At 47.0% G+C, this 25,842-nt stretch overlaps 1 protein-coding gene across 1 annotated transcript in view; it reads right to left on the reverse strand.

Moving 5' to 3' along the window:
- The window catches only part of Mrap2 (melanocortin 2 receptor accessory protein 2), a 36,257-nt gene extending 17,162 nt beyond the window's left edge, over positions 1–19,095 (reverse strand). Inside the window, exon 1 of the mRNA XM_050118927.1 lies at positions 18,938–19,095. The gene's annotated coding sequence lies outside the window, so the exon portion shown is untranslated. The remainder of the gene's footprint in view (positions 1–18,937) is intronic.
- Between the last annotated feature and the right edge of the window lie 6,747 nt (positions 19,096–25,842).

Raw genomic sequence — 25,842 nt, forward strand, 5'->3', positions numbered from 1 at the left:
AGCTGAACTTTACCTAAGTTAAGCGTTCAATTACCCATCCCATGTCAGTTCAAAACCATTACATGTGCTGGTGAATCTTCTCCACTTGTCTGGATTTAGAATCACCATGGAAACACCACTCTGGGTATAGTGATGAAGATTTTTCAGACAGGCTTAACTGAGGAGGGAAAACCAATCCATGATGTAGGTGATGCCCGGCCATCGGTGGGGTCCCAGACTGAAAAAGAAGGAGACAGAGCCGAGCCCCAGCCTGCATCTGCCTCTGCTCCCTGACTCGCGCTCCCGCCACTGTGTCTGTCCCCCTTCGTCCCTTGCTCTTGTCCGGTGTTTTCCACACCGCCAAGAGAGGTAACTGATGCCGAGAGCTGTTGCTGCAGAGAGGGGGCCCTGCGTCACTACATCCTCTGGTTGCTTCTACCTCGTCTGCCCATTATAGCTTTGCGCCTTTCCGCTGATGACTCCAAAGGGGGACCAGACTTTCAGTGGGCCTTCCCCACTGTTTCCTGCCTCAGGAGCTGTGTGCTGCGCTGCCTGGCCCAGGCTGCAGCTAGCCAGCCCCACCGTTCCCAGTCGTCACCATGTGTGTTTACAAACAGACATTTCAAACTTCCCAAACTGCCTCCAACAATAACTTGGTTTTTTATAACATACTTTACATATTTTTTGTGCCTCACAACCGGCATTCTGTGTTTGGATTTTAATGTAACATTTTTATTCAAAAAATTCGTTTTCAGGAAATATGACCAACCCGCTTTTCTGCCTTTCCTCATAAGGCAATCTATATGATTCAAGGCTGATGAACACAGCTCATACAGCTCTTACTAAAAACCTAATGTGGAGGGAAAACCTTTTTTTTTATCAGGTTGGCAAATTAAGTTGTTAATGCTACTATGTCTCATGAGATTAACAAACAAAACAAACTGAAAAAAAATAGTAAGAAAACATATGTTCCAAGAATGTGACAAGGTGTTTTTTAAAGGGCTTCATGAACTATGACTCTACCCTAAGCTAAGGCTGGAGACACAGCCAGAGAGCCCTGACTGGCTCAGGCTCCAGCCAGCCGGACTCACACTCCCTAGTCCCCAAGCCAACAATGTATGCTTACTCAAAGATGTTTCAAACTTCCCATTTTTCCAAAGATCTGAGTCAGTCCCATGAGGAATGTGAAAGATGAAACAGAGCAGATGTGTTCAATGGTGGACAGCTGTCGTGATTGCTCACGGGAGCAACATTTACAAACGGTGACCTAAAGGATTGTTTCCAACCAAAATGACCTGGGAAACTCATAGACTGGTGATGTGGGAGTCCCCTCTGTATGCTGTGATTACCATTGGTGAATAGAGAAACTGCCTTGGTCTGTTGATAGGGCAGAAGGTAGATAGGCGAGGAAGACTAAACTGAATGCTGGAAGAAACTTTATCCAGTAAGCCGCAGCCATGTGGTGATACACAGATTACTAGAAATGGGTTAAATTAAGATGTAAGAGTTAGCCAATAAGAAGCTAGAGCTAATGGGCCAAGCAGTGTTTTAAATAATACAGTTTCTGTATGATTATTTTGGGGCTGAGCAGCAGGGAACCAACAAGCAGCCTCCTTCAACAGACTGGGATGTGTTTAAAACTGTTTAGGCTTTGTGCCCATGCTGTATCTAAATGTCAAAAAAAGGTTGCTGATTTTGCTGGGCAGTGGTGGCGCACGCCTTTAATCCCAGCACTCTGGAAGCAGAGGCAGGTGGATCTCTGTGAGTCCAAGGCCAGACTGGTCTACAAGAGCTAGCGCCAGGACAGGCTCTAAAACAGAAACCTTGTCTTGAAAATAAAAGTTATTGATTTTTATAAATACTGGCCTTCTGGCCCTAATATTTATAACATGTATTTTCTGTGTTTCCTACTGGGTAGAACCACATGTTAACTAGCCACTGAATCAACCACACTCTTTAAACTCCAAGTACACATTTCCTCCAGCCACCACCTTTACTTCTTTAAAATGCATTATTTTATTAATTATTTTCATTTCAAAAAGTCACGCATGAAGGTGTTACTTTAAATACATAGAACAAAACCAAAAGATTTAGACTGGATCATAGTGGCTAATAGATCCATACAACCCAGAAATTTCTTTCTTGAGTCTCTGGTAGTTATATCTCTCTCATGAACGCCTGCCTTCCGGATTATCCAACCTCATCGTCAGACAAGAAGTTAAATTTAATTTACTTTTTAAAAAGTGTTTATTTATTATGTAGCAGTTTTCATCCCTGCACTCCAGAAGAGGGCACCAGATCTCATTACAGATGGTTGTGAGCCACCATGTGGTTGCTGAGAATTGAGCTCAGGACCTCTGGAAGAGCAGCCAGTGGTCTTGACCTCTGAGTCATCGCTCCAGCCCTGTGAATACTTTTCTATTCTCCTAGCGATAGCCTCTCCTCCTGCTCTGCATGGTGATCCATCCAGACATCAGGCATGCAACTTAGACTGGTGAACACAGACACTGGACTCTAACCCAAAGATGGACAACCAAATGATCCTGGGATGAAACCTGGGGAGAGTCCAACCTAAGCTCCCATCTCTCTGTCCTTGTTCAGCTCAGAAAAACTCAGACTTGAGTCAGTCCCATAACCCCATCCCCTCAGGTCCTATCCAGTCATTTAATATAGCTAAACAAAAAAGCTGGAAATGTTAGATCATGGTTCATTCTATGACATCAGTCATTCTAGGAAACCAGATCTAGTAAAGAAATCAATGTGCCTTGCCCTTTCTGGGGAGAGGATGTGGGGTGGGGTGGAGGGAAGGTGGAGGGAATGGGAGGAAGTGAGGGAGTGGAAACTGGGATTGGTACATGTCAGGTTGGGAGCATAGGCCCCTGCCTCTTGCATCTATCCCAGCCCCCAGGCCTGGTCTGGACTCCAAATTCCAGCAGGCCAGGTCCTGATGCCTCCCTGGGGTGGGGTCAGAACCACTCCCCAGGGTATTTAAGTGATCCCCCCCCCAAAAAAATAGGAACACGTGGTCTCCCTTTCTTCCTGGGGGGGGGGAGAGGGTCGGCTCCAGTTTCCCCCTGGGGCTACCCGAGAGTACAGAACTCCCATTAAACCTGGATATTTCTTAATTCGGCTTGTTTTGATTTGGCTTCACTGGGAATTTTTGTGTCGGCAGGGAGCTCGCATTAGGAAATATTCCTAACAGTATGTAAAATGAAAAAAAGATAAACTTTTTTTAAAAATAAAATAAAAAAGAAATCTGGCACTGTCCATCCCCTGCTGGGAGCACTGAAGCCTACAGGTGTCAGCAGGAGAAAACAAACCTGAGGAGAACATTCATCCCCTGGAACCCTGGTCCCCTAATACACTGTAGCAACTACGGGAAGGTATAAACAGACACTTCTCCCCATCTCTGCAGTCCTTGGCCTTGAGTTAGGTCAGGTTCCTGATACCTTTAGGCCATGTATTCCCCTGTGAAATGTTACAAAGTGAGTCATCCTCTTAGTTCCCCAGGATGTTCCTCCCCGATGGCTCACTCTAAACGGGATGCCGTCCTAGAGACACAAGGGAAACAAGAACCTCTATTTTCTCAGACACTCGAATTGGAATGTGGCTACTAAAGCAGCTTTCTCTCACACACCCGCTGCTTCTGCCATCACCACTTTTTCCCATTTAACAAGGAAGATATAAAAATGTGCAGTTTGGTCGGGGAAGGCCAGGGGAGGCAGATAAAATGATGAGTGGACAGTGTGGGTGCATTATTATTAAGCATGCTGCTGCAACGAAGGAGAAGTCCGACAACACCCGGAGCTGGCAGGACATGGCAGCGGCATCCACATGATGGTTTGACAGGCATGCAAAATGTAAGAGTCATGGAAGCTTGCAGCAAGGTCCCGGAAGCCACTGAGCCAGGCATGAGATAGCAGGATCAGGGTCCTTGTAAAGCGGTCGTTGAGAGGCTACGGTATGAAGCAATGGAGACTCCCACGCATACACAATGTTAAGATGCTGCGACTTTAGAATATCTATGGCATAAAGCCATCTATGGCACAAAATTCAGCTGGCCCAAGAGAGAGGGCATATGTGCTAAAGGCAACAGAAATGGGGAACTGGAGCTACCCACGGCTGCTGGAGCCCACCAGATGCCACCAAGAACCCCAGATGCTGGGCATGGAGCTGAAGGTTTGGTGTTTGCCTTGCTGGATTTCAGTCCTTTGGTCTAACCTTTCTACTTCCTGTGTCCCTATTCCTCCTTTCTGGAGTGAGAATGTTCGTCTCACTCCTTTGTATACTGTAAAAAAGGTGACTTGGATTTGGTTTTCCAGGAGCTCATAGTTAGATTGCCTTGAGTCTCACAAGACACTCTGGTCTTAGCTTCTCAGCAATGTTGGAACTTTTGAGACTGGGGAAGCCCTTGAAGACAGACCACCAGCTTTTAGGAAGCAGAGTTGGTAGAGGCGCAGTCACGGGGGCTTGTGTGTAAGTAAGCTAAGGAGATCTCGGCCTCTCTTCTTTTTTCACTTCTGGGTCACCATGAGCTAAGCAGTTTTGCTCTGCTGTGTGCTCCTCACTAAGATGCCATGTCTTCTCAGTGGCCCAAAACGATGGGCAAAGAAACCGTGTACTGAAACTCTGAGTGAGAACCTTTTACCCTCATAAATTGATTCAGACAAAAAGCCACTGCAAAGGACATGGCACGGGCCACACCAGCTCCTCTCACTTTGAGTTACTTTGTCTCATAATTTGTCACAGTTTGGAAACTGTACTTTTTAAACAGTCCCTCAGATACTTTATGCCCTCTGCCCCCTGCACATAGGACATCCCCTATGACGTGAAGTCTGTTTACCCTCTCAGCACCTCCACCCCCTTCCTTCCAACTCATGAGTTAGCAAACCCAATGGCCCCGTTCTTACACAGCTTGCCAGGGAAGAATGCTTATATATCTAAATGATTGGAAAAAGTCTAAAGAGCTATCCATAAACAATATGAAACTCAAAAGCAAGTACCAATTTTTAAAGTTTTATTGTAACTTAGCCGTCTGCTTGTTTCCTGTTTTCTCTGGCTTCCTTGGCATTCTAAGTGCAATAGAGATAGCCCAAAAGCCTACATTATTTATTTTCTGATCTTTCATAGAAAGCATTTGCCCAGCTGTGCTACAGAGACATTAGAGAATTATCCGGGCCTCGGCTTTCCCCCTAGATAACTAAAGGTGACGACAATACTTACTTTGCAGAGTGGCCATAAAGAACGCCATGGCGTATGGGAGATGAATAGGCGAGGGGCTAGAGAGATGGCTCAGCTGGTAAAGTGCTTGACGTGCAAGCATGAGGACCAGCGTTCAGATCTCCAGTATCCATGTAAAAAGCCAGGAACAGGGGCTCATGTCTGTAGCCATTGGGATGGGGAGATAGGAGGAGCCACGAGGCTTGCTGAACTAGAGAGAGCCAAGTTTTGAAACCATGTCTCAAAAATTAAGGTAGAGAACAGTTGAGTAAGACACGGATGTCAACCCCTCGTCTCCACATGCACAGACATATACATACACACACACACATAAACATACACATACATAAACACACAAAGATGAATAGTGAGGTAAGATTCAAGGTATGTCTACACTGTTACTATTAGCTAAGAACTGTTCTGGGAAGAAAAGCCTGTTTTTATTCTTTAGACATCTCCAACTCCTTGGCCAGCAGGTTCCTATCAAAGCGACCTGTGATTAATGGATCTGGGTAAATGAAGAAAATTAAAAATAACATATATGGGATGCCACTCAGTGCTTGTCTATCATGTGTGGTAAGCCTGGACTCAATCCCAAGAACCATGAAAATAAAAAAAAAAAGGGAAGAAGAAGTGGAAAGAAATTATTCATAAAAATAACTCAAATGATAGCCATTGGGATGTTTAAAAACTGTAGTTATCAGCATTTACGTCTCAGGGTTCCTGCGACTGGCTGACTTACCAACTTAGAAATACAATAAAAGCTGTTTCTTTTTAAGGAAACTAAGGTGACGTCTCCTTGGATCACTGCAAATTGACATTGCAGCCACCGAAATAAACAGAGCAGAGGGAGACCAGAAGATAATGATAAGAACATGAAACAAAGGAAATAAGACAATGTTGTTTCCGCCGAGCGGTATGCCGCGAGGACCCAGCTACCCTCCCCATAGCTCCACAGCAATACACAGCGGGGACCACCAGGACTGGAAGCAGCTGCCTGGCATCCTTACAGCACTCCAGGCAGTAAACACAGCCTGTGCTAGTCTGGAGACAGCAAACGTGAAGGAATGCTCCTTCTCTCCCGCACACCTTCTACCCTACTTATCCGTGTGTCATGATCCCAAAAGAAAGACTCCATGATAGGAGGATTCAGAGCAGAGACCTGACAAACGTGGCAGTGAAGGATACTGGGAGCAGCTGCGTGCTTCTGCAGCGAGACAAAAAGAAGAGCCAAATGCATCTTCCCTTCCAGGTGCAGTTTCAGTAGCCTGGAGTGTGTGTGTGGGGGTGGGGGGATGATGAGGGTCTTGTTTTCACCGCCTCTCTCATCTCTGCTCTTGACTCCCAACGGTAAGCCCAAGGACAGAACCTGTGTCTATCATTTAACTCCTTTAAAAGCCCATCAGGTGCCCTTGGAAAGGTCCAATAGGCAACGCTTTTCCATTCAAGCCCCTGGGCAGATGTTTGGGATTTGGAGAGTGAGGACAAACAGGTAGAAGGCTGTGGGAAGCACCGTCTTACCCCTTCACGTTACAGACACCCAGGGCTGTCTCTGAGCTTGGCTGAAAAGCAGGCCGAGATTGTTGGCTGTTTATATTGCCATCCCTTCTGTCTGCGAAGCCTGCCCTCGAGACTGACCACGATGCTGGCTGGCTCAGAAGCAGTGACACTCTGACACTCACACTGGGGAGCTAAAAGCTGATAATGTCTCTCTGGTATACAGAAGGGGAACAGGGGGCGCTCCCCCTCAGCACCCTGCTACTCTAAATATCTAATCTAGGTCAGATTGCCCCCGACCTCGCTGACAGGAAACACATCCTAAACCAGCTCCTTGGAGTGGCAGAAAGAGAAATTATTCTTTTAAGCAACTGAAAGTGCTGTTGCCAACAAATACAATAACAAGCATTAGGACTACACCTTAAAACTATGTAGGCGGAGGGGTTACCTGTTTCAGGTGAGCATAGGTAGTTTCAGAAGAAGCCAGGGTGGGAAAGTGTGATTAGAAGGCTCCAGACATATTTCCCTGTAGTTAAACCGCCAATCACCTCTGCTCCTGCCCACATTCCAGCACTTCCATTAGCTCCCTGACTCTTTATCCTTTAAACCAGCTCCCCTAGAAGGGACAGGAGCCCATTCAAGCTTGTCTGGCAGGCCTTGCCCTTTCCCCCATTACCCCTGCCTTGCTAAAAACCATTAGAATCCATTCCTTAAGCTAAGCACCAAGTTCTGTTCCCTTAATTGGCCACTTCCTCCTCCTGAGGCTATCAAAAGCTCCCTTTGGTTCCCCTAATTAACATGCCCAATAAAAATTTAACACCTCATTCTACCACAAGCCTTCCCCCCCCCCATACCTTTATTAGACCACCATTTGCCTAAGGGCCAAGTCTCCCCTCTATCCAGAGGTAGTCCTTTGTTCCTCCAAGACAAACACCTCTTCCCCTTTCCCTTGGCCCCTTTCTGTTGTGGAATATTATTTGATCTGGGCAAAAATGCCTTACATTTGTTTATGCTACATTTGTTGTTGTTTCTCGTTGCCTGCCTAAGGCACCTGACTGGTCTAATAAAAAGCAGTTCAGCCAATAGCTACCCAGAAGAATGATAGGTGGGACTGGCAGGTGAAAAGAATAAATAGGAAGAGAAATCTAAGCTCAAGACAAACGAGGAGAAGAGAGAAGAGAATGAGGGAGATAGAGAGGGAGGCACCTGGGGCCAGCCAGGCAGACACCAGACAACGAATACAAAGTAAAACATACAGAGAGAAAGGTAAAGAACCCTGAGGTAAAACACAGATAAAGAGAAACAGAATAAAATAAGAACTAACATATGGCCAAGCATTTATAACTAATAACAAGCCTCTGTCATGATTTGGGAGCTGGCTGGTGACCCAGAAGAAAAAGCCTGATACAGCTTCCCCTTCTCCTGCATCCCCTACCACCGCATCGTAGCCCATTCGAACACAGACCTCCCCCGTTTCCTCTTATTACACTTGCAAGGTCATTTGCTGCTCTTTCCTGCCTGAGTCAGAAAGCAGCTGCTCTCACTTTTCTTCCCCACTTGATGAAGGATCTCTCTGTGAACACAGGGGTTTGGGTGAGGTTTGTGTAATCCAGGGTCCAGGAGGAAGCGCTCACTGTCCAGGGGTATCCTTCACTCCTGGGCATTTCTCCCCATCTCCTGAACATGCAACTCCCGTGATGGGCCAGAGGGGGGGGAAGCCTCATTATCTCCACCCTTCTGCCATGAAGATGTTCATGCCAGAAAGCCAGTGAAAAACCTTCATTTCACTATTAAAGGGAAACACAAATACAGGCCTTTGGCAAGTGAGTGACAACAAGCACAACATGGAATTCAGTATGGAGGCATCCTCAAGGCAAAAAGCAATCTAACTCACTTCTGTGAATGTCATTTCTTTGAATTGTGAGTTTTTTCTCCAGCCTCACTTTTGAAGTCACACTAGCACTAGTGATATCACATATCTGTATATGCCTATACACACACTGGGTTCTTTTTCCTTTCTCAAGGACACCCCCCCCCACACACACACATTTATCCACACTGTCAAGCTTTCTGCCATCTCCTGCTGTTTCATAGGAAGTACTCTACGATGTGATTGACAGCTAGCAGGAAGCATCTCCGGTACTGTCCCTATTTGCCCAGGGTACAGCTGCGACTTGTTTCAGAGCACACTATAGAAGCCAAAAATCATGTCCCCCAAGACTGATGATGCCTCCTTAAAATCAACATTAGGGCCAATATAATAACCTGCAAATAACAAAGAGAGCTGAAAATTGTACCCAGATAGGTACTAAGCCACTGCATTAAATAGACTCAATCAGTTAACACAAGGGCATCGTTTCTCTAACCCCTGGTGCCTCAAAGAGAATTCCCTCCACTCATTATGCTTGGTGCACCTTAATAGTAGCAAACAGACCCAATAGTGATGTTTAAGTTAGGGTCTCCTGGCTCTATAGTTCTTAGTTAAGTACAGAACATGCTTCTCAACTAAACTCTACGTGCTGAAACATGACAGTTGTCCTTGACCATTGGATGGTGACAGACCTTTCCAGACTTCCCCAGGAAAGGTTAGCATGACACTAAGCTAGTCAGTCCTCCCCTGGCCTCCTCTCTCCCTGTCTCCTTAAGCCATAAGACAAGGGTCTCTTCTACTTGGCTCACTGCTGGAGTTCCAGTCACTTACGAGTCACGTTCTCAATGTTCATGTCCCCCTTTTAGTCACAAGTGCTCTGTCCTCATGAATGGGAGTAGCACCCAGTGCACTGCCTGCCCATACAATATGAACACAGCAGCAAAGTCAGGCTGTGAGGCTCAGAGCCCCTGCCAGACACCTAGGGTGCTGGTACCTTCACATTGGACTTCCAGCCTTCCAGAATTGTGAACAGTAAATGTCTATTGTTTATAAACCTAAAACCAAGAATGAACTAAGTGCACATAGGTAAGATGACTCAGTGGGTAAAACACTTGATGTACAAACCCAATGACCCGAGTTCAATTCTCAGGACCCACATAAAGGTGGAAGGAGAGAACCAACTCCACCAGGTTTTCCTCTGACCCCCTCACACACAAATACACACAGTGCACACTCAATAATAATAAAGTTTAAAAAAAAAGACGAAGATAGTCCCCAGGCCAAGATCATAACAGAATGCTCTATGTGTTGTGGAAGCTCATGATGTCAGTGCATTATGGAGTTAATCTTTGCTCCTTTCAACCCTGAACACGAGAGTAAATAAGAAGTGTTTCTCAATCAGGGCTCTGTGGGAGGGAGCTGAGAGGAGCCAGGGAATGGCGGACAGTGCTGAGCCAACCAGGAACCTGAATATCCTCCCAGCCACAAGCACACAGCCTTGCTTCTTTCCAGAGCTTGGGGTTCCAGAGTCTTTGGGGGGATCAGGATTCCCTTTCTCCATCTGGGAGTCTTGGACAGTTGGGAAGTATCTGTGCTCAGCCTAAACCAGTTCTCGAAACACATAGAGAGTTTTAAATTCATTTTAAAGTTTCCACTGCATTTGTCTGAAAGCCTCCTATGGCTTAAGTCCTCACCTCCAAATGCAAAGGACTTAAAGGGATTTGGTGAAATTCCTTCTTGGAATTTCTGTGACAAAATACTAACTTGCTTTTTACTTATGTCAGTAACTCTATATGTGTGCCTATTATCAAAAGTTATGGGTGTTATAAAACAGCACAAGGTGGACCCTGGCAGCAAGAGCCAGAGGTCTCAAAGCAGGAAGGAGACAAACATGCCATGCAGATAGAGCTTGAGTGTGGTGTTTATTGAGATAAAAGGAATGGGGAGGGCAGGGGGCGGGGGGGGGGGGAGAGGGAGAGGAAGGGAGGGAAAAGGGGAGGGATAAAGAAAAAGAGAGAGAGAGAGCAGCTTGCTCTTCAGAGAACAGTGGGAAGAGAGCAGGAGTAGGAGGGGCTTATCTCTTAAAGGGACCTTTGCACCTGCATAGTCAGGGAACTGCATGCCATGGGCAGAAGGGTGACACTTTATGCCAGGTTTCCAAGGGACAGGGCCAAGGAGTGCTGGATACTAACAATGGGTATGTATGTGAGCACATACACATGATTGTTTATGTATACCCAGATAGATAGTAGATACATAATCGATGGTGATAAGTAGTTAATTGATAGATGGTGATAATGGAATTTGACTGATAGATGAAAAAGATACACATGGACAGACATGGGCACATTTATGAATAATAATCAGATATGACACTTATATACTGAATTTTGAACACCTTATAATTTGAAGCTCTAACCCCTGACACTTCAGAACATAACTCTATTTGGAAACAGGGCTTCTAAAGGGGCTATAGAATAGAAGCTATCTGATAGACATCCTGAGAGAGATGGGAACACACAGTTGGACTAAATGAGAACAGGTGGCAAAGGGGCACCCGTCAGTGAGCCTAGGACAGGGCCTTTCCTTGTGGTCCTCAGTGGACAAGTGCTCGTGTCTATTTAAGCTTCTCTGCCTGCCTGCGGTATCTTGTAGTTCAAGCAAACTTCTGTTGCGGGAGGTCCTTCCGCCCCTCCAACCAATAGCTGCTGCGATACCAGCCCATTGGGGCGTGGCCTCTCTCCCTTTAAAAAAGCGGCTATTTCCTCTGCTCGCTCTCTTCACTTCCTGCTCCGCCGGAGACTAGACTCCCTTCCTGGTTGTACAGATGGCTGTTGTCTGAGACGGTGATCTGTAAGTTTTCCCCTTTAAATAAATAACACCCTATTAATCATAACTCCAAACTGGTGTGGCCTTGTTCGTGACTTATGCCTTCAAACTTCTGTAAGTGCTGAATAAATCTGAGGAAAACAGCATTCTCTTTAACGAATTAAACTGTTATTAGAAACAAAACTCATTTAACTTTAACCTGAATTTGAAAGTTCATTACATCTGGCTTATTTTATCCCAACCTTCCTTGCACCCATGAAACAATAAATATACCTTTGAAAAGAAAGCTATTTCCGAACTGTCATTAATCCACCCTCTCCTGTGCCAACTTCAACAGGTACATAAAGTTCCCACAAGAATGCTCTGGGAGAAGGAGGAGTGATTGTTCTAAACAAGGTAAAATTAGAAGGAGAGAGTTCAGATCAAACACTGTGAGCAGAACCATGAGAAACTTAGTGGAGATTAAAAAAAAAAAAGTCCAGGCCTACACACTCTAGCTTCTGGCTTATATCAAGGATCGTTCTCACTCCTGATGAGCCTCATGTCCCAACACACACACATACACACACACACACACACACACACACACACACACACACACACACACACACACACACACGGGCTCCATGACAGCGTGATGGCGTAGACAGTAGATGCAAAGCATCTTGAAGAGTTTCAGTTTAGCACAGGAACTCCGGCTTGCCACAAACAAAGATGGTCCTCAAAGTTTCTACCCATCCTCTTCCATCCTCCAAGCTGGACTTGGCTCTTCCTCTTTCCAGACTCCCACTTTCCCTTCCCTTGAGGGCGGGCCTCATGAAACAGTTTCCTCCTCTCAGATTGAAACAAACAAGGAAGCCCCCTAAACAGGAAGGTAGACAACTCAAAACTGCTCCAGGAAGTCCCTGAAACCAACCAGATTCATTAGACCCCCTCCCTGCCAGCGTAAACAATAAAAGCTGGGAGTCACCCTCAGACCCTAGAGAGCCAAGCTGGAGAGACTAAAATAAGATGAGCTCCCTGGAAGAAGCAGAATGCACTGAGCTGTCTGGAAGAGGTCTAGACCAGTCACAGCAAGGGTATTCTCCAACCTGTTGAGCTGTCTGCAGGCTATGCAGTATGTTCCAGGGTTCCTAGCTTTTATGAGCTGTCACTCATGCTGGGGTAGGCCTTGGTGATGCAGCTGTCTTTGAGTCATTCTTCTCCTGGAAGTAACTCCTCACTCCTGTAAGTATCCACCAAGCTAGACTTGGTGATATCTGTACTTTGAGTTGTTACGGGTTTCCTACCTACAATGAGTAGATGTGGGTTTTACATCCCCCCAGAAGAGTTTTATCACATGATAGAGGTTCAGCACCACCTCTACTCTACCGTGGTACCTTGTTCAACTACTCTAGCACATGAGGACTCTTTTCTTCTCTCAAATTCCATGGCATGAATTACTTGAATTTCATACTTAAGAGAGTGGTAGCTTGAATAAGAAATGGCCACCATAGAGTCAGGTGTTTGAGCACTTGGTCTCCAGTTTGCTGTCCCATTGGGAGATTTAGGAGGTGTGGCCTGGTGGAAGAAGTTTGTCACTTGAGTTATGCTACCTCACTCAATTTCCAGTTTGTTCTCTCTACTTTGTGTCTTCCCCCCAATGATGGAACTCCGGCCACCATGTCTGCCACTTGCTGCCATGTCCTCATGCCATTACAGACTCTTATCCCCCTGGAACTGTAAACTCTTCCTTAAGTAGTATTTTATTACAGCAGCATCAAAGTAGCTAACACAAACGGCGTGACTCCAGCTCCCAAGAGATCAGCCTGTCGCTCACAAAGTACTCGTGCTGATTTACGTAGCTGTAGTTCTAAAACACTGGGGCCAGGTGAAATAAAACTTTAGACTCCAGGCATTTGCGTAGCCCTAGGGAACCACTCTGTTTTAATTACTGGAGTTTATGAAACATTTGGCACAGACTACAGTAAGTGGAATAGGCTGTATCTTAAATCATTTGGGAGGTGATTTGTCAAAACTGGCTTGCTTCACTTCTCTCCAGTGGTATCCAGCCTCAAGCAGCACACACCCCTCCTACAGCCCTGAGCTAAATCATTCTGTGGACAGGTAAGAACAAAGGGAAGGAGTCAGTCGGATCTTGTAGTTATAGGAGGTTGAGACAACGCATCAGGAAAGCTCAAACACAAGGATCATCTTGTCAGTCTGGAGTTTTGTCACAGGGGCAGCCATTGTTCACTCTGTCCATTTGTCTAGCCCTCAGCCACTCTAGTGAATCTGCCGATAAGAAGCAAGCCAGAGCCTGGCGGAGCAAGGACACTGATGGCTCCCAGCAACCCACCGCTTCACCCTGCACAAACAGCCCGGTGAGAACAGAGCAAGGAGGGGCCTTGCAAAAGGAGGGGTGGATGGTAGAACCTGCACCTTGCCTGAGGATTCCCAAGCCTCTAAAAGTACCTAGCTCACCTTCCTTTGGTGGTGGGCTGCTAGGGCGAATAGCTAACTGCAGACAGTAAGGATAACTAGATACAGGAAGTGATTGTCCGTGGTAGCCATAATCTCGTAATCTCACTCCTAGCACCCTGAGCTCAGCCTCAGACTCAAGGGAATACAGGGTGACCTCCCTGCATCATTAGGCTGGGGAGAAATGTCAAAACACTGCCAGGAATAGGACACAGGCTTCTGTAAGGCTGTGCAAGGCTTCATCTGGAATGTCTGCTTTTTTTTAGTGGACTTGTGTTACCATGGATGGGGTGGGGAGACAGGAGACGTGTACGGTCACATCCTCTCACTTGCCTCCTTATGTCTCTTTCTGGGTCCCCCGGACAATGTGAGCCCCCTGTGGGAAGCAGGTCCTCAGCCCGCCCCGCCTCCCCTGGCAGTTGTTTTGCTGTCACAAGGCCATGTGTGGGGAGAGCAGATGCACTATGTGAAGGCCAATTATCTGAAGCCTGTACATCATTTCCACCTGAGGGCTGTGGCATTTTAGTAATGTTCTCTAGTCAGGGAAGAAATTATATAGGTCTCGGCAGCAGAAGCAGAAGCAACAATTAAACCCACGTGCTACCTTCAGTGTTCGCATCTCATACAGAGATTTTCAGCCTCTGCTTTTTTTTTTTTTTCTTCACATCTAAGCAACATTATCATGGGCTGAACAAGCATGTTCGCAAGGCAGGAGAAGCAAAAAATTAATGTCTCACATGCTTTCTCCATCTTTCTAATAGGAATAAATGCTTTTCATACTCCAGTAGAAAAAGAAAAAAAATCACTTTGTACCTTTGCCCAAAATAACAGTTACTGAGAGCCTAGGAGTTAGACACCCCCTCCCCCCGTTAGGCAGACAGACAGGGAGCAGGGCTATGGCTAGGTAATGAAGGTGGTGGCATTTAACCTCCTGGACCTGAGACAACAGCTGTCAGGCCCATGCCAGCAGGCCCCCTGATGATGGACTGGCCATCAAGAACCTGTCACACAACAGTTGGGGACTGTCAACTACCCTGTCTTCAGACTGATCAACCCAAAAGGAAGGACTGACTCTTCAAAGGTTTTTAAACTCCCAGCCCCGGAGAAGAGGTTTTTTTTGCCTCCCCTATTTTGCAGGTCTTTTTCTCTGTATGTTTGTGGCATGTATTGCTGTGGGACAATGGTCTGTACCCTGTCACTTGTATTTTAAATAAACGCTGATTGGCCAGTAGTCGGGCAGGAAATATAGGCAGAGCAACCAGGCAGGAAGTAGAGGTGGGACAACGAGAATTCTTGGAAGAGGAAAATTTAGATGAAGCCAGATACAGAGCAAGCAAGATGTGATGGCCTCACTGAAAAAGGTGCCAAGTCACGTGGCTAACACAATCAAGTATTATGGGCTAATATAAGCTATAAGAGTTAATAAGGCGCCTGAGCTAATAGGCCAATCAGTTTATAATTAATGTGGACCTCTGTGTGATTTCTTTGGGACTAAACAGATGTGGGACTTAGTGGGACAGAAAACCTCAATCAACAATGTATGTGTGTCCTCACCCCTAATAAACACCTTCCTTCAGCTGCTGATTCTGACTGTGGCATCTGAGATTTCTCTGCTGCTACCTGTTATGCTTCAGGTTTTGCCTGGCAGAGAAAATGAATTTAATCCCCAGGCTCTTAGACTGTATTAGCATCATCTTAGATGGACCCTAATTCTCCCCAAACAGTGAAACCTTAACTATGTTCCACCTCCTAAGGAAAATACATCTCCCCCTGCCCCACCCCAGTTGTTTGCTTTGCTGAGGTCTGAGGAAAAGTCACAATTTTAGTAAAATGAAATGCATGTGAAAGTCATTTTTAACCACAAACAACAGACAAATCAGACAAATTTGTCAACTTACAGCTAGGGAGATACTCATGGATGCTGACTGCTCTTGCGTAGGAGTTCAGTTCCCAACACACAACTAAAGGTTGTGGTATTGTCAGTGATTTTTCTGGGTACTTCTCTTCAAATGTTCTCTCTCTCTCTCTCTCTCCTCCTCCTCTTCTTCTTCTTCTTCTTCTTCTTCTTCTTCTTCTTCTTCTTCTTCTTCTCTCTCTCTCTCTCTCTCTCTCTCTCTCTCTCTCTCTCTCTCTCTNTCTTCTTCTTCTTCTTCTTCTTCTTCTTCTTCTTCTTCTTCTTCTTCTCTCTCTCTCTCTCTCTCTCTCTCTCTCTCTCTCTCTCTCTCTCTCTCTGTGTTTGTGTGTGTGTGCACACATGCATGTATGCATATTCTACAGGTGCTTCTGCATATGTAGACCCTAGGAGGTGGAGGCCAGAGGTCAATGTAACATGTCTTCCTCTATTCCTCTCCACCTTTATTTTTTGAGACAGGGTCTTTCAATGAACCATAAGCTCTCTGATTGAGCTGGACTGGCTAATCAATGAACTTCAGAGATCCACCTGGCTCTACCGCTACCCTGACCCAGAGAACTAGGGCTACCGGCATTCACCATTGCACCTAACCTTTTCCCTGGATTCTGGGGATCCAAACTCAGGTTCTCATGCTTGCAAGGCTGGCACCTTGCCAACTGAGCCATCTCCCCAGCGCAACCCTCACACTCTTGGAGTGGCTGGTAGGTACAGCCTTTAGATAGAGACCTTAGCCTTTCTACTAGGCAGTTGAGTACTCTCAGTTGGAAGTTTTCAGAGCTTGAAAGTGTGTGCCTTAGGCAGAAAGCTTACCCTGGTACCCTTACTTTACCTACAGACATGTTTTTGTGACTGAGTGCTAACTTTTGATTCCTTCTCTTCTTTCTAGCAGAAATGAATGTGAGCATTGAAAAACAAAATGCAGTGCCCTCTAATCCTGTGGGAACCCTCCCCGACAGTCCTGACCACTGACCTTAAGAATGAAGTCCCATCCTGCTGGTTAATTCTCACAGGACTGGCTCAAATGCTGGTCACGTCTCTCTCTGCCAGGCTAACATTGTCACTGTCTGTTCCTCTCAATGATCTGGTCTTCAGATCTTGCCTCCAACCACCTTCCTCCAGATTCTTTGAAGTGGCCCCTATGCTAACTGGGTGCTGCTCAGAATTGACCATGGATGTGGTGGACTCTAGGCTCCTCCAATCCTAACACCTCATGGAGGGAAGAGGTGATGGTGGTTACATGCCTGGCTCTAATCTCCACTCTTTTATTGGCTATGTAACCATGAACAAGTACCTCATTCCTTTGTGCTTCTGTCTCTTCATTTGTTAAATGGGCACAGCGATAATTATGTTCCCACTTCATGGGTTTGTTACAGGTATCGCAGTAAAAGAAAACACTCCCATTATCCTGACACGTAACAAGCCCCACCGAAATGTGTGTGAGGAATGGGATGCCCTTACCAAGGAAATCCAAGTCTCTTCCCTAGGCCTCACTTAGACTACTGAAACTCCAGATATCTTTCAGATGAATGTAGCTCATCACGGAGGCACTATCCCGCCATCTCATCTCATCTCTTCCTACTCGCCACTACACACACACACACACACACACACACACACACACACCTCTCTTCGAGACAAGGTCTCACTAGTTGGCCTCAAACATATCCTCTTACTTCAGTTTCTCATACAATGGAATTTATAATCATGCAACTCTGCCCATGGGGGGTGGCGTGCATGCGTGTGTGTGCATGCTTGCGTGGGGAAGCAAGAGATTGGTGTCAGGCTCTTCACCTTGCTTTTTTGACACAGGATCTTTCTCAAGTGTAAAGCTCATTGATTTAGAAAGACTAGCCCAGGGACCCCCGTCTCCACCTCTGTAACATCAGGATTACGGCCACTACATCTGACATTTGTAAATGTGGGTGCTGGGGATCCAAATCCAGTTCCCATGGCTGTCTGCCAGCTATTCTACTAACCACCTGTGTGTAGTACCCAGTGAGGCCAGGAGACGTGTCGGATCCCCTGGGACTGGCTTTGCAGACAGTTTGGGTGCCAGGAATTGAACCCAGGCCCTCTGGAAGAGCAGCCAGCACTCTTAAACACCTCGCCATCTCTTTGGTCCCCTGTCCTCTATTTTAAAACTGTCTCTGAGCTTCAATGCAGAGCTAGAGCTTGAACCTGACTGTGAGCCCAACATTCTAGGATTAGTATCTTTTCAGATACGTTCCCTTCAGATCTGTAGCTATTGTAACTTTGTCCAGTCTCCCACAGCCGTACATCTCTGTCCCTGGAAGTGGCACCAATGAGAAGGCACACAAACAGAACCCTGCTCATTTTAAAGACCGTGCCCCATCCTTTGATATAGCAGGAGACTGCCTTCTATGTCTCCAAAGCCAGGCATACTTTATATTGTCCAGAGCGGCCAGGGCTAAGATAGTGACGGCGGGAGATACAACAGAAACACATGCACAGGACTGCACATCTCTCTCACAGTAAGTGCTGACATTTTCATGTTTTCAAAGTGCGGGTTGCCACCTACTAGGTGGCATCATTACCCTCATGAGTCATAACTCACATTTGTAGGAGCCTGGAGATGACACACCCCCATCCACAGCCCAACTTGCTATGAATGGCCTCTGGGAATGCTTTCCTAGGTGGTCTTCAGCTGTCTTTTAGAAGAACCTGTTCTGGGAGGCGATGTTTCCATCTTTTGAAAAGTCTGGCTCTATTTTCAGGCCTCAGGCCTGTGCAAAGATGACAGCAAAACACTTTCTATGCTCCAGAGCCCGCCCGTCAGGCAAGCTTCAAACCGGGAGTCCCCTTTGGGCTTCACAACCTGCCCACGCAGTCTGGACTGGCCTCTGCCTTACCGAAGCAGCTACTTATCCTTGCTCCCACCCCCACCCCGTCGTCGATGTCACCTCCCTGCTATAAACATTGCAACAAAACCGGCTGACAGTGCCCCACCTTCCCCGGATCCCTGCAGCCCAGGCCATTCTCTTGTGCCTGTTTTTGCTGCTGGACTCCAAACCAGGAATCCCAGCTTTCGTTTCCAGATCTCCCCCCCCCCCCCCCCCCCCCCCCCCCCCGCTCCCCACTGTTAGCCGGTGGAGTCAGGGTGGAAAATGATATCTCATTTTCACCTGCGCGCTGGAAATACTGCCACTTACCTTGGGGAGAGGGCAGTGCTTAAGGATTGATTTGTGTGTGGCAGTTCCTCTGTTTTCCCTGGAGCTACAGGGACACCTTCCTCCAAGCTTCTGTCGCTCTCAGAACACTCAGAACAGTCCCGATTGCTTCATCGCTGCCAGATTAAATCGAGTACAATATCCGGTGCTCCATGTCTTCTAAAGCGCTGTGGAAACCGAAGCTTCAGAACAGTTTTCTGGCGCACTTGTTCTCAGAAGGCCTCCCTCAGTCCCCTACCCAGAACAGGACAGAGAGGAACGCAGGAGGGAGCGCAGGAGGGAGTTGTAATTGCATCCTCAACAGTAAGGTGGCACAAGACCCGCTCCCTAGTCTCAACAAACCTGTCAACTTCAGGGTTAGTCAAAAAAAAAAAAAAACAAAAACAAAAACAAAAAAACTCACTGCAGGGGTGCGCATCTGGGGACCACGCCCTTCGCCACGGAGGCCCGCAGACCCTGATGGCGGGAAAGTTTCTCACCTGCGAGAGAGGGTGTGGTCTGGTCGAGACGCTCCATGAGCCCACTGAATGCTCAGCCCAGCACACTAGGAGCTGTATCTAGGATTTCCTGACTCCCTCGGGCCAGAAGATCTGATTTCAGCAGCAGGATAGGCTTCGAACTTGGGAACCCTTCAAAGGGCCCCACAAGCTGCCCTCGGTACCTCTAAACCCGAATGTGGCTTTTCCCCGCCCTCCCGTTCTTCACCCCCACTGATCCTGATCCCGGGGCAGACTGAACGACCCCAGGCCCCCGGGCTATCCCCACGCCCCATCCTGCCCCGATTACCGCAGGCTCTACGTGTCCAGCTCCTCTGGTGCCTAAACCTCACCACCGCTGCTGGATGGAGCTGTGTCAGTCGCTTCCTGCGCCACGGTGCGGTGGAGACACGCGCCGGCGACCTAGCCGCGGAGGCGGAGGCGGCGTTGGGCAAGGAGGCTGGGGTTGAGCTCCCAGAAGCCTCCCCAGTCCTGGGCGCCAGAGGACTACGTGAGTGTGGCTATACACCTGCATTCAGCAAAGGAAAGATGCCCAGGGATACTTTGACCTCTCGGGCTCTGTGGTGGGTCTCTTAGACTAACTTTGGGTACCTGAGCTGAACAAGGAGAAGTGGGGTTGCATGAGCAGGCTTGCCAGCCATTTTCAACCTCGGGTTCAAGTTCAGAGATGCTTGACCCCTCCATAAGGCACTGCCTAAATTACTATCTCGGATTTTGAGTGCCTTTTCCAACCTAACAGTGCAGATAGATGCGATGCAAGGGGAACCAAACACCCTCCAGACAGATCCTAAAGAGTTACCAGTGGACTGGGAGCAGGCTCAAGTTAGCAACCATGACTATTCTGCGCACATTTGTATTTGTTCATCCAGTCTGTATCGAGTGCCAAACACCAACTTTGTAGAGCTAGTAAAGAGTCAGACAATAAAGATTACCAGTAAACACAACTCAGGGGGTGGGAATGAAGTGTTGTGGACAGAAATACAAAGCAGAAAATAGGACAGTGGACTTTGTGTGGGGGATGCGGTCAGAGCTGGCATTATTGGGTAACAAGGAGGTGAGAGAACAACCAGACTCTTATCTGGGGAAAGATGACCCTGGCTGTGAGCCAGGCACTAAGATGTCCCTTAGCATATACTTATCCCAAATGCCACACGAGAAAGGTTGCATGGCCATGCCGATTTTACAGATAAGAAAGTTTAAGCTGGGTGGTGGTGCTGCATGCGTTTAATCTCAGCACTCATGCGACAGAGGCAGGTGGATCCCTGAGTTCAAAACCAACCTGGTCTACAGGGCAAGCTCCAGGACAGCGAAGGCTACACAGATAAACCCCATGAGGGGGAGGGAGGGAGAGAGAGGAGGAAAGAGGGAGGGAGGGAACTACATAGGAAGGCATGCACCGTTACAGCTGGCAGGCTGGCAATGGTCTATGTCAATATGATGGTGCCAGAAAAGGATTCCTGGAAATGATATCTGATTCGTGGATTTTTTTAAAGTAATTTCATTATTACATGTAAAATGAAATATTTTGAAAACCATTTTTATAGCATCTCTGTGTGTTTCCCCGGCTCATTGGCAAGCAGCTTGATTCTAAGTGATACATTTTAACAATCTGCAGTGAGAGTCATCCTTGGTTCGCAAGACTGTAAGCTGACTCATTCCCTTTGTAGGATTCTGTTTGTGGGGTTGTGACCCATCACCATGTCATGGCACCTCTACCACGGTCAGGGCTTGGTGACACTGCACAGAGCAGCAGCAGAACTGCCACTGCTGAGTAAAACGGGCCAATGTGACCTTAGCTGTGGGCCGCAGGGGCTCTTTTACCTAGTTAGAGGCCAGGGCTTCACAAGGTAGACAGTCTAGGAACACTGTTCTTGGGAGCAACGGCAGGAGGCTAACCATTAGTCTCAGAAGCTAAAACTCTAGGCTGTAGACATCAGGAGGCTAATGAAGCTCCCATGTCCCTCTTGGGTACCTGTCCCTGGTGGCACACAACCCCTTCTTTTCCCCAGAGTCACCGACATTTCTACCTTCCCTCTCGGTCCATCTCAAGCGCCACTTCTCCTCGAGGACCTCCATTGCCTTGCTACGAACTCGTCTATGCAGGAGGAGAGGCACCGGTGTGTGCCTGTCCCTGTATGACTGCAGTTTCATGCAGGGCACATCGACTGTGCGGAAGTGAGGGGAAAACCCCAGGCATCTGTCCTTACCTTCTACCTTGTTTAAGGCAGGATCCCTCATTGCTCACTGTCTAGGGGCCTGCACTGTGTCCCGTCTTGCTGTAGGAGCAGAATTACAGACACACGCTGCTGGATCCGAATAGATCCTCAAGCTGGCACAAGAACTTTATCCAGAGCCTTCTCGCCAGCGCTACCAATGAACTCTTAACCTGAAATCTAAAACCTCTCTTCTCCCTTTCTACTTTAGAGTTCAGCAGGTTTACCCTCCCCTCCTCTCCGACCTGTTTCAGTTTCTTTGCAAGATCGTGTTTTTGCATCCAGTGGGCATTTAAGGGGTTCGCTTTTTAAAATATTTATCTTTATTTCATTTGCATTGGTGTTTTGCCTGCATGTATGTCTGTATGAGAGCATTGGATACCCTGGGACTAGAGTTACAGACAGTTGTGAGCTGCCACGTGGGTGCTGGGAATTGAACCTGGGTCCTCTGGCAGAGCAGTCAGTGCTGTTAACCACTGAGCCATCTCTTCAACACAAGGGGCATATATTTATAACAGGTAATAAAAGAATGCAGGCTCACTGTCTTTTAATTTTGTCATTTCAGTCCGAAGATAACTAGTGACAAGGCACAGCTGCATGTATCTATAGATGCTGTCCATCAGTAAACATTGGCACCTTTTGAGGAAAATTCTGATTTTTCATTCTGAGATTGGAAAACTAAGGCTTAAGGGTCATTTTCCTATGGTCATGATTATAGTCAGTGGCACAGCCGGGATTCACGCTCAAAATGCAGAAATTATTTTCATCAGGAACTCATACTTTCCTCTCCTTCAATTGTTCTTTTGTTTCTTCTGTCTACAGATACTTACAGCTGTTTGCCTCAGCTCTGTAACAGCTGCTAGGAAAATTGCAGTGATTAACATACAAATCTTACCCTCAAAAATCTAATAAAAGAGAAAAATGAGCATGGAAGTAGTCGAAACCCAGGACTGCGAACTTCACCAAAGAGCCTTGTGGAGAGCCAGCCTAAAGAGATGCTTTGTTTCCCGCCTGGGGCTTGGAGAGGGGACCTGGCAGTAGAGAAGACAGCACCATAGAAGTCTGGTGGAGAACACGGAAGGAAACTGCACAGGAGCCAGAGGAGGAGCAGCAGGGATGAGCAGATGAGTGAGATGAGGTGGGAGGCTGGCTTTGATTGCTGGGGATGGGGTAGGGTGGGAGGTGGGGTGGAGGGCGGGGGGGGGGGAGCGGGTATGAAGTTCTTGAGATAAACAGCAGATGAGCCCAGCAAGGCCAGCGGGGCCAGATCACAGAGGTCTATACAGTTCTTTCGGGGACTACGATGTCCTTGAATATGTATGAAAAGTTGTTATAGCTGTGTATCGTAGTCAGTGTTCTAGTGCCGTGAGCAGACACGTGACCACAGCAATTCTTATAAAGAAAAATGTTTCACTGGGACTGGCTTTACAATTTACTGGTTTAGTCCATTATCATCATGGCAGAAAGCATGGCAGCATGCAGGCAGATATGGTCCTGGATACGTAGTTGAGAGCTCTGCATCTGGATCAGCAGGCAGCAGGAAGAGGATTGCCACACCGAGCCTGGCTTGAACATCTGAGACCTCAAAACCTGCCTCCAGTGACACAAAGTCACACCTACTCCAACAAGGCCACGCCTTCTAAAAGTGTCACTTCCCTATGGGCCTATGGGGGACATTTTTATTCAAGCCAAACTCTGTGCATGCCAGAGAAGATGTTCCATGACTTTAGTCAAATTTTCAGAAGGGGACATCAGCTTCTTTTCTTGAAGCCTTGTCTGTGGACCTAAGAATTGCACCATCAGTCAGAATAGATAGGACACTGTTAAATTTCAAACCTAGGACAAGGGCTGAGGTGCATATTTAATATATTCCTCAGTCCCTCCTATCACAGGGTATGGCTGGCATACCCCACCCTCTACCCTGACCTTTGCAGCCCCGGCCTGGGCCACCCTTTCCCCAGAGGTTCTTCCCTATATAACCTAGACATTTTGGTTGCCTGCCCTCTTTTGGACCTTTGACCTCCTGGCGGTTGCACCCGTTTCCCCTCTCCCCTTCCTCCTCTCTCTTTTTCCCTCCCTCCTATCCCTGCATGGCCCAACTAAGTCTGGTCATGTCCACCCTGGACTCTCCCAGATGTCCCTGCCTCTGACTATTTTCTCCTTCACCTACAATGAACTTTCTCCTCTAGCACACCTAGGAGCAATCATGGCCTTTCTTTTTTTTATTTATTTTATTTTTATCCTCACATACCTAGAGTTTAGAAGGGTGCAAGCTGAGCCCTGCCAGATGAAGTGGTACTGCCAACCTTGGACAAGAATGATCAGTCCTTCCAGCACCTGACCAGTACCTCCTAAGTGGGGTGAAGGGTGATGCTAGCTGGCCGACAGGCTTAGAATTATGGAGCTGATAGCCAAGAACATGTCCCTGGAGGACAAGAAAGGGAGCAGGAAGTAGGACCGCAGTTTGCTGAGACACTGAGCCTCCATCTGCTTCACTAAGCACTAAGTTGTGTATCCCCAGAGTCGTATGTCCCAGTCCCTAGTACTTCAGAGTATTGGGAATGGGGTATTTAAAGGCTGTTAAGTTAAATGAGGTCATGTTAGGTAAGCCTTATTCTATATGACCAGTGTTCTCATGGGAAAAGCAAATTAATACACAGAGAAACAGTGGGTGCCAATGAGCACAGAAGGGTGCCCAGGTGACAGGAAGAGAGTGGCCGTCTACAAGTCAAAAAGAGAGATCTGAAACATGTCTGTGGCCTTCTGAGGGAACTTCCGGTCTCTGGGAGGAGACACATTTCTGTTCTTAAAGTTACCCAGTATGTGGTATGTTGCTATGGTCAGATCCAGTAGACCAATGGGCAGAACACCAATTCAAAACTCAAAGATAATGTCTTTATGAAAGTTAAGATGACAGCCAAATAGCTTTAACTCTCAAGGGTGTAGAACATAGGGGAGGTGGGTGATAATGCCCAAAGCCAAGGATGTGTGATGATCAGAGCCTGTGACCCTTAGCAGGATTGTCATGAGAGGGAGACTGGGTCCAGACTGCCGCTGGTGCCCTTACAAGGAAACTGAGAAGAAAGAAGAGGAAGGAACCATAGGCCTAAGGAAAGCCATGGGACAAGGAGGGCCAGCCACTAAGGCTAAGTCATCTTACTTGAGGGACCAGTGACAGGTCTTCCAACAAAGACACCATTCATTGGTCTAGCCTTGGTATACGGCCATAGCTAGAGCCCTTTGTGTTTGCTGGTTCACTAGTTCGACAGCTGCTCTTTCTGAACCTGATGGGAAATACGCAGTAGGTACGTCCCACAACATGAGAAATGAATGGGGTACCCAGTGCCAAGCTGCATTGCTCTTTTCTTAATTTTCTTTTTCATTTCAGGTAGACTCTCAATCTTCCTAATGCGGAAACCCTTTCATACAGTTCTTCATGTTGTAGTGACCCTCAACCATAAAATTCTTATCGTTGCTGCTTCATACCTGTAATTTTTTATTGAACAGTGTCCCAGTCCCTAAGTCCATTGGAAACGTGTTTTCTTATGATTGTGCCCCACAGGTTGAGAACCTCTGGATTAGAGACAAACATTTTTAAAGATAGAGTAAAGGAAGAAAGAACTCGAAGCTAGAGTCAAGGGAGAAAGCAAAGGATAAAATAAGGCACTGGGTAAAATAGTAAGACGATAAATCAAGAGAATGCTGTAGGAAGGACTGGGCATCCACTTACTAATTCATTTAATGGTAGGTATTATATATTGTCCTTCTGAAGATAAGGAATTTTTTGAAGAGATGAGGCAGATATGGAAGAAAGCATCCAGTTTGTTCCTTTCTGCTTGTTTAAGATGATACCGTCTATTAAGAAGTTTTTCATGAAAAGAATAAGAATAAAACCAGCAAGGAAACACATCATGGATGCATCTAGTCTTCTAAGTAAACAAGCAAGATTTGAAGACAGATGAACCTGGAGACCACCCAAAGGCAGCACTGCAGAGCTGGGGAGAAGATAAGGAAAGACAGAAAATGGGATGAAATGTCCCTGGCCTGCTGGCAGGGGACAGCTGGCAGCTCTCAGGATGCCAGGAGCAGAGGCTCATTGTTGGCTGGAGACTTGAGGTGGCACGGTTTATTTTCCAGTTGATTAGGACCTATGTCAGCCAGCCCAAGAGGAAGCAGT

The sequence above is a fragment of the Alexandromys fortis genome, unplaced genomic scaffold (genome assembly GCF_014885135.2).
Source record: "Alexandromys fortis isolate MF-2015 unplaced genomic scaffold, M_Fortis_MF-2015_v1.1 scaffold_164, whole genome shotgun sequence".
Lineage (NCBI taxonomy): Eukaryota > Metazoa > Chordata > Mammalia > Rodentia > Cricetidae > Alexandromys > Alexandromys fortis.